Here is a 7,992-nt window from a genome sequence, read left to right on the forward strand (position 1 = left end):
GCTTCTGGGGAACCTGATCTAAGACATGGAGCACCTACTGTGTGCCAAGCCCCATGGCAAATGCTCAAATAGACAAAGATAAATAAGATGCAGTTCCTTCCCCCAAAGGAGCGCATGATTTGGTTGGGCTGGTCCTGATCGCAGTAGTAATGCTAATAGCCCATGTTGTGCACCTTCTATGTGCCAGACCCTATGCTGAATGCTTTACCTAGATTAGTTCATTTAAACTTTCTAGCTCTTCTAGTTCTAGGCGCTTCGGCAGCCACGGCTTAAGGTGCAGACATGGCAAAGTCCAAGAACCACAACACACACAACCCAGTCCCCAAAGTGGCACAGAAATGGCATCAGGAAACCCTGATCACAAAGATACAAATGTCTTAACGGGGTGGACCCCAAGTTCCTGAGGAGCATGCACCTTGCCGAGAAGCACAACAAGAAGAGCCTAAAGAAGATGCAGGCCAACGATGCCAAGGCCATGAGGGCACGTGCTGAGGCTATCAAGGTCCTCATAAAGCCCAAGATCCCAAAGGGTATCAGCTGCAAGCTTGACTGACTTGCCTACATTGCCCACCCCAAGCTTGGGAAGCGTGTTCATGCCTGCATTACCAAAGGACTCAGGCTGTGCCGGTCAAAGGCCAAGGACCAAACTAAGGCCCAGGCTGCAGCTCCAGCTTCAGTTCCAGCTCAGGCTCCCAAAGCTGCCCAGGCCCCTACAAAGGTTTCAGAGTAAAGATCTCTGTCTGCCAACATGAGGACGGAAGGACTAGTATGAACCCCCTGGGCTGCCGTCTGCATGGGCTGGTGTTCTCTGCTATTTGTACAAATAAACCTGAAGCCGGAAAAATAAACACAAAAAACCTTCTAACAATTTTGCGAGGAGATGCTATTATCATCCCCACTTTGCAGATGGGAAAACTGAGGCCCAGAGAGGTGAACTAATCTGTGATCCAGGGTTTTACAACTTGGAAGTGGCAGCACCCACCCTGAGACCTGTGCTCCTAACCACTCCTCTTTCAGCATGTTTCAGCTGGGAGGGATGCCCCAGCTGCTTGCATTCAATAGAGGAAAGATTCTCCAGGGCCTTGCTGTGACTGGTTGTAAGGGCATTTCATGACTACTTTGTTGCTGATCTTGGATAACTTTCTTTTTTTTTTTTTTCTTGAGACAGGGTCTTGCTCTGTTGCCTAGGCTGGCGTAGCTGGGGTACAGTGGCACAATCTCGGTTCACTGCAACCTCTGCCTCCCTGGCTCAAGCAATCCTCCCACCTCAGCCTCCCAAGTAGCTGGGACCACAGGTGTGCCACCATGCCCTGCTAATTTTTTTGTATATATATTTTTGAGCCACTGCACCTGGCCCAGATCTTGGTTAACTTTTTATGAGTGATTTAAATTAAGAAGGAGGCTGGGCACGGTGGCTCATGCCTGTAATCCCAGCACTTTGGGAGGCAGAGGTGAGTGGATTGCTTGAGGCAAGGAGTTTGAGACCAGCCTGAGCAACATGGAGAAACCCCATCTCTACAAAAAATACAAAAATTAGCCAGGTGCCGTGGGGTGCACCTGTAGTCCCAGCTACTCAGAAGGCTGAGGCAGGAGAACCACTTGAGCCCAGGAGTTGGAGGTTGCAGTGAGCTGAGATTGTGGCATTGCACTCCACCTGGGTGATGGGAGTGAAACCCTATCTCAACAACAACAACAACAAAGAAGAAGAAAAAATAATGAGTTAAAAACCCATCCCTCTGATAGTGTTACTACCACTTACCTTCTGCTCTGCTTTCCCGAGTAGGAGACCAGGTAGGAGTGCTGTCCGGGTGCCAGCACTGCCACCCCTGGGTGAAGCTCCCACCCCAGGTGTTGTGGTATAAACGGTATCAGCTGTTACACCCCAGGGGGAATCAGAAGCACTGGCTCAGGAAAAGCCAGGCAATGCTGTCTGAGAGTGCACTGGGGTGGGTAAGAGCACAAACTCAAGGCAGGCTGGCTGGGGCCAAATCCTAACTCTGCTGTGTGCAGAGGTCAGGCCTAGCTGAGTGACTTTGGGAAAGAAAGTTACCCTCTCTGTGCCTAGGTTTCCCCATCTGTAAAATGAAGACAATAATAGCATTGGCCTCTTAGGGTTGTGAGAATTAAATGAGATAATATACCTAAAGCAGAACACTGCCTTATATACAATAGGAGGTATAGAAATGTTGACTATTATTATTGTTACAGGAAAGGGTAGGCAAGGCTAACACTCCTGACTTAGGAGTCACCCAGCAGTCTCCTGGTAGAGTCCCTGAGTGTGGGCACACTCTCTCAGACTGATGTCCCTGGATACCTCTGTGTTCCAGGAGGGTAGGATAGAGGCTTCTGTCTCCTTTTCTAGTCCTCTCCTTCCTGGCCTGCATCTGGCCCATGCAGGCTTCCTGGTGCTCTCGAGTCAGAGGCTCCTGGAATGGGAGTTGGGGCTGGAGGGAAGGGTCTCAGGGACATGGCCTCAGACTCTGAACGAAGACATGCTGTCCACTGGCCTGAAGGCCTCATGGTGGGGGATGGGAGTGGCAGCTGGCACAGTGCCCTGCTCCTGTGAAGAACCCAGTTATGCCATTAGCTGGCTGGATGACCCTGGCCAACTCCCTCTCCTGGTCCTGGCAGCTCTGTCTGAGTGCACACTAAGCATTGCCTCATTTAAGCTGCAAACTTGCCAGGTGATTCCAGTCCTCATCATACAGATGTGGAGGCAGAGGCAGTGAGAGGAGCAGCCACAATAAGAGCAGGGGGACTTTCTCACTGATAATGACCCAGGACTCACTGGGCATTTCCTCGGATCCAGGCAGGTGTGGTTCAGGTGAGGAGCCTCAGGCCACGTGCAAGGTAGAGCTGGAACCAGAACTAGGTCTGCTTAGATGTGGTTCCAGTGCCTGACACTTGGCCTCAGTGATGAGGGCCAGGTCCGAGGCTGAGCATTTGTCAAGACCCCCATGCCTGTGTCCTACAGCGTGGCCCCTGGCCAGCTGAGGCAGGCTAAGAAGATGCAGGGCAGGGGTTTCGTGTCCCCTGGCAGACTGGGTGGGGTTCCCTGAGGTCAGGGGCTAGTCCCCTCACATGGGATAGTTTCTTACTGGGAAGTTTTTGCTTTTGAAGTTTTTATTATGGAAACTCTGAAACACATGCATAAATAGAGAATAAGGTATAATGAACCCCACGCACTCATTCCCAGACTCAGCAGCTATCAATTTATGACCAAGCTGGTTTCATCCACCTCCTTGCCCCCTCTCCCCTGCCCCCACACCTAGATCTTGAATCACATCTGTAACAGCATATCATTTCGTAGATTTTTCTAAACGTGTGTCTAAAGATAAAGACTCTCCTTAAAGAAAAAAAAATCACCTGAATTCCAGGGACTTTAAAAAAAAAGTTGAGAGAGGGTCTTACTCTGTCACCCAGGCTGGAGTGCAGTGGTGTGATCGTAGCTCACCGTACCCTTGACCTCCTGGGCTCAAATGATCCTCCTGCCTCAGCCTCCTGAGTAACTGAGAGTATAGCTGCAAGCCACCATATCCGGCTAATTAAAAAAAAAAAAAGTTTTTAGAGATGGGGGTCTCAATATGCTGGCCAGGCTGGTCTCGAGCTCCTGGCCTCAAGCAGTCCTTTGGCCTTCGCCCCCAAAAGTGCTGGGATTACAGGCATGAGCCACTGTGCCTGACCTCCCAGGAACTTTTGTAAGAGCAAGGACTTGCTTCCCATTTTCTCCTGGCACCCAGCTCAGGGCAGAATCACTGCTCTAGTTTGAGGTTATGTCCTCTTCCAGGGCATAAAAGGGGCCCAAGGTAGGTGCGACGCTGCATGCACAGCAGCTTGACTTTGGCCAAGACCCTCCTCTGCTGTGGAAGGTGCAGGGAGGAGCAAGCTCTGAGGTCAGGCCCAGATCTGACCGTCATGGACGCAGCTCCTGGCTCCACCTGAGCATGTGCTGAGGACCTTGGGGACTGTTCCTCCCTGTGGACCTCAGATGTGGTCCTCAGTGTGGACTGGGGGTGTGGCTAGTGTTACTCAGGCCACAGCAGGCTCCCTGGCATCACTGACTTTTCTCGTTTGGTGTTTATTTCTTTCCTCCCTTCCTCACACCCTTCCTTTGTTTCCCCATTTTACTGTCTTTGATGCCTTTGTTTGTATGGTTCTGCAGGTAGGCATTACTCTTTTGTAAACACGTATTTTTCTTTTTACTTTGATAAATGTCATTGTGTTATAGATCTCATTGAGTCAACACTATAAAATCTAGCCTTGAGCTGGGCATGGTGATGTACAGCTGTAGTCTCAGCTACTTGAGAGGCTGGGGCAGGAGGATCCCTTAAGCCCAGGAGTTGGAGGCTGCAGTGAGCTATGATTATGCCACTGCACTCCAGCCTGGGTGACAGAGTGAGACCCTGTCCCTCAATCAACCAATCAATCAAAATAAAATCTAGCCTTGTTGCTTCCAACTGCTACATGGAACCCTAGATGTGCAGCCACACATTTTCCTGCCCACCCACCCCCTTAATGAGCTGCCACATTCCCCTAGTACATCATGTCCTGTGGGGATGGAGCTGTAACTCACATCCCCACCAATGCTGGGCTTTATCCAGCTTTTGAATTTCTGCCCATCTACCAGAGGTAAAAGTGATGTATAATGATTTTCAGCATCTTTTCATTTCTTTTTTTTTTTTTTGAGATAGGATCTCACGCTGTCACCCAGGCTGGAGTGCCGTGGTGTGATCATAGCTCACTGCAGCCTTCAACTTCGGCTCAAGTGATCCTCCCACCTCAGTCTCCTGAGTAGTTAGGACTACAGGCATACACTACCTTGCCCAGCTAATTTTAACATTTTTTGAAGAGGCAGATTCTCACTATGTTGCCCAGGCTGGTCTCGAACTCCTGGCCTCAATTGTTTTCTTCAATTGTTTACCTCTCATGTCCATTTCTGGGGTAGGGTTGCTGTCCTCTTGCTGCTCTGCAGCTGTTTCTTATATTGTTTAGTCTGGATATGGCTCCTTGGGTGGTTTGAGGTGGTGAGCGTCACCGTCATTGTGACATCTTCAGAGCCCTTTGAAATATGACTCCTCTCCTTCCTGCTGGCCTTTCCAGCTCCTTTGTGAGTGGATGGCACAGGGGAGGCCCTTCTCACTGTCTCTGCCCTTTTGGTAAATGCCAGGTGTCTGGGACAGGGTACAGCTTGCAACAGGAACTTGCTCTTAGCATGGGGCTCAGGCATGGGGCAGGGATAGGCCAGGGAAGGATGGCTATGCCCCAGGGCCCTGTCCCTACTCCTGGGGCCCTTGCCCTGGCAGGTCTCAGCCCAGCATGGTCAGGATTCCTTCATTCCACACACAAAAGCACTGGGCTGGGTCATGGTGTTGGATCTGAGGCCTCAAACTTGACCAGGACCCTGTCTCTGGCCTCAGAACCTTGAAGTTCAGCATGGGGAAATAGTAGGTCCACGAACCAGGGTGGGGGCCAAGTCAAAGCGTCAAAAGAGGCCCTAGGCCCTGGCAGCTGGTCTGGCACATGCTGACGTGGCCAGCCTGAAGGGTATAAGCCTGTCCTGGCAGAACACAGCTTGGCCATCTGGCAGGACAGCCATCACCAGTCAGGGTGGGCTTTCCAGAGGAGGTGTCTTCACTCGGGGCTTTAGAGGAAGCGCCAGAGTTCTCCAGGCCTCAGCAAGGTCTTAGCCAAAGTCCTGGGTGGGAACAGGAGCAGAGTCTTGCGTCTCTATCCCCAGGGAATGTGGTTTGTAGGTCTTTGACTCCTGGCTTCTCTTTCTGAGCAGGGGCAGGGAAAAGGAAGTTGACTTGGGCTTAGCAGGCCTGCCTCTATCCTCACTGTCTGAGTGACCTCGGGCAAGTCTCCTCTCTTCTGTGGCCTTTGGCCCCCTCATCTGAATGATGCAGGCGTGGGGTGGAGAGAAGCTCCCCAGGACCCTCACAAATCCCCTGGAAAGACCTCAGTAGGGCAGCAGTGGCTGTCTTTACCTCTTAACCCTGTCATACCCTTCAAAGACAAGAGTGACGAGGACAGAGGCTGCCCTGGTCTCTGGCCCCAGCCCCTCTGCTGCCTCTCACCCATGTGGACCCCCTTTCTAACAGCCCACAGAGTAGGCTGTGGCTCGCTTCTCAGGGTTTTCTCTCAGAGCCTCTGTACTTTCCAAAGAACAGCTACTGTGAATTGAGCAGGCCCTGTGTGCCGGACACAATGCTTAGCATTTTACTGAGGACCTCGTTTTCTTCTCACGATCTGTGAGCTGGGTACTATTAGTACGCCCATTTTGCAGATGACACTGAGGGGCTCAAAGAGGGTAAGCCACCTGCCCAACATCACCCAGCTTATAAGTGGCAGGGCCAGGATCCAAACCCAGTGCTGCCTGCTCCAGAGCCCATTTCCTAATCTCTTCTCAGGTCACACGGGTCTTCCCTTTCTTAAATTCAAACTGCCCAGTTAGCACTCCTCGGTCAAGCCCTCTCCATGCATCTTTATTACCTCCACTCTTCCCAGATTCACCCCCTTTCCTGCTGGAGCCCTGCTGGCCCTGCCTGAGCCTCTGCTTGTTTCTCTGCATCTCCTTGGAGTATGCTCACTCTCCCCAGGACTCCAGCAGGGGCTGGGTGCCCACAGGAAGCTGGGGGGCTCCCTGAGGCTTCTCATTAAACCCTACCCTGCATGGACACTGACTCCATGGAAGGCTTGGGTGCGGTCTCACATCCCTCACATCCCGGAGAGTTACCATCCTTTCTGAGGTTGAGCAGGGTCAGCTATGGAGCAGGTCACCCTCTAGGGCCCAGCAGGCCTGAGGTTCTGGGCCCTGGCAGCTGGTCTGGCACGTGCCTGACGTGGCCAGCCTGAAGGGTATGTGTCTGTCCTGCTGGAAGCCTCTGGGTTATCAGAGGGGAATGAAGGGGGTGGGACACATCTCCTGGGACGTGCAGGGACTCATGCATGCATGTGTGTGCGTGCGTGTGTGTCTGCATGTGCAGCTGTGCCAGCCAAGGGCATTGTGAGCCTGGCCCGAGGAGGGGTGGGGGGTTCTGTGTGCAACACTTGACTCCTGTGCATTTAGCAAAATCAGCACAGCACTGAGACCAGCAGGCCTCTGAGCCATCTTCACTGTTATTTGTATAATTAGGGGCCAAAATCAAATTTTCATTCGCCTGGGGGAAATCCTGTCTTCCACATGAAACCCAAGCTGGTGGAGGGCCGGGAGTGGGTATGTAAAATGAATCCGGGGCCGGGAGTTCAGCTGCCTGGGCCAAGTCCTGGCCCTACCTTTCTTCCAGCTGCAAGGCCATTTCACCTGCTCAGCCTCAGCTTCCCATCTGCAGTGAGGGCCAAGCTGTCTGGATTGGTGGCTGAGTCTGAAATGAACCCGTGATGTGCAAGCCAGGTGAGAACGCCACCATGGAACGTAAAGGTGGGCGGCAGTTGCTGATCAGCACCTTTTACTTCCACTTAGAACCATGCTAGGCCTGGGAGAGGAAATGGATGGACCCTTGACTCTATTTGGTAAGGATTTAACCTGTGCCTTGAGAATGGATTGGGTTGCCTTGGCTGCAGAGATGTAGAAAACAGTTGGGCAAGGTTCATTGGATGGATGACTGAATGACCAAATACATGAAGAGATGCCCATTTCTGCAGTGTTGAGAAGTTCCGTGCCTCCCAACTGGGAGGCACAAGGGACTGGACCAGATGACCTTAAATTATTTTTTTTAATATTAAAAAAATATACGGAGAGACAAGTTTTTGCTATGTTGCTCAGGCTGGTCTTGAACTCCTGGCCTTAAGCAATCCTCCAGCCTCTGCTTCACCAAAATGTTGGGACTACAGGTGTGAGCCACCATGCTCACCCCAGATGACATTTGAAGCTGCTTCCCACTGAAGGTCCCTCCCAGGTTCTGTGACTTGAGCTGAGTTCTGCCCTCTTTCCAGGAGCCCCTCCTTAGTCCCAAGCCTCCCTGTGATTGGTGCTGGGTTGGGCACAGGACC

At 51.8% G+C, this 7,992-nt stretch overlaps 1 pseudogene; it reads left to right on the forward strand.

Moving 5' to 3' along the window:
• The first annotated feature begins 282 nt into the window (after nucleotides 1-282).
• Nucleotides 283-730, forward strand: LOC105524895 (annotated as a pseudogene).
• The last annotated feature ends 7,262 nt before the right edge of the window (nucleotides 731-7,992 follow it).

This window comes from Colobus angolensis, unplaced genomic scaffold, assembly GCF_000951035.1.
Source record: "Colobus angolensis palliatus isolate OR3802 unplaced genomic scaffold, Cang.pa_1.0 Scaffold51, whole genome shotgun sequence".
NCBI classification, from domain to species: domain Eukaryota; kingdom Metazoa; phylum Chordata; class Mammalia; order Primates; family Cercopithecidae; genus Colobus; species Colobus angolensis.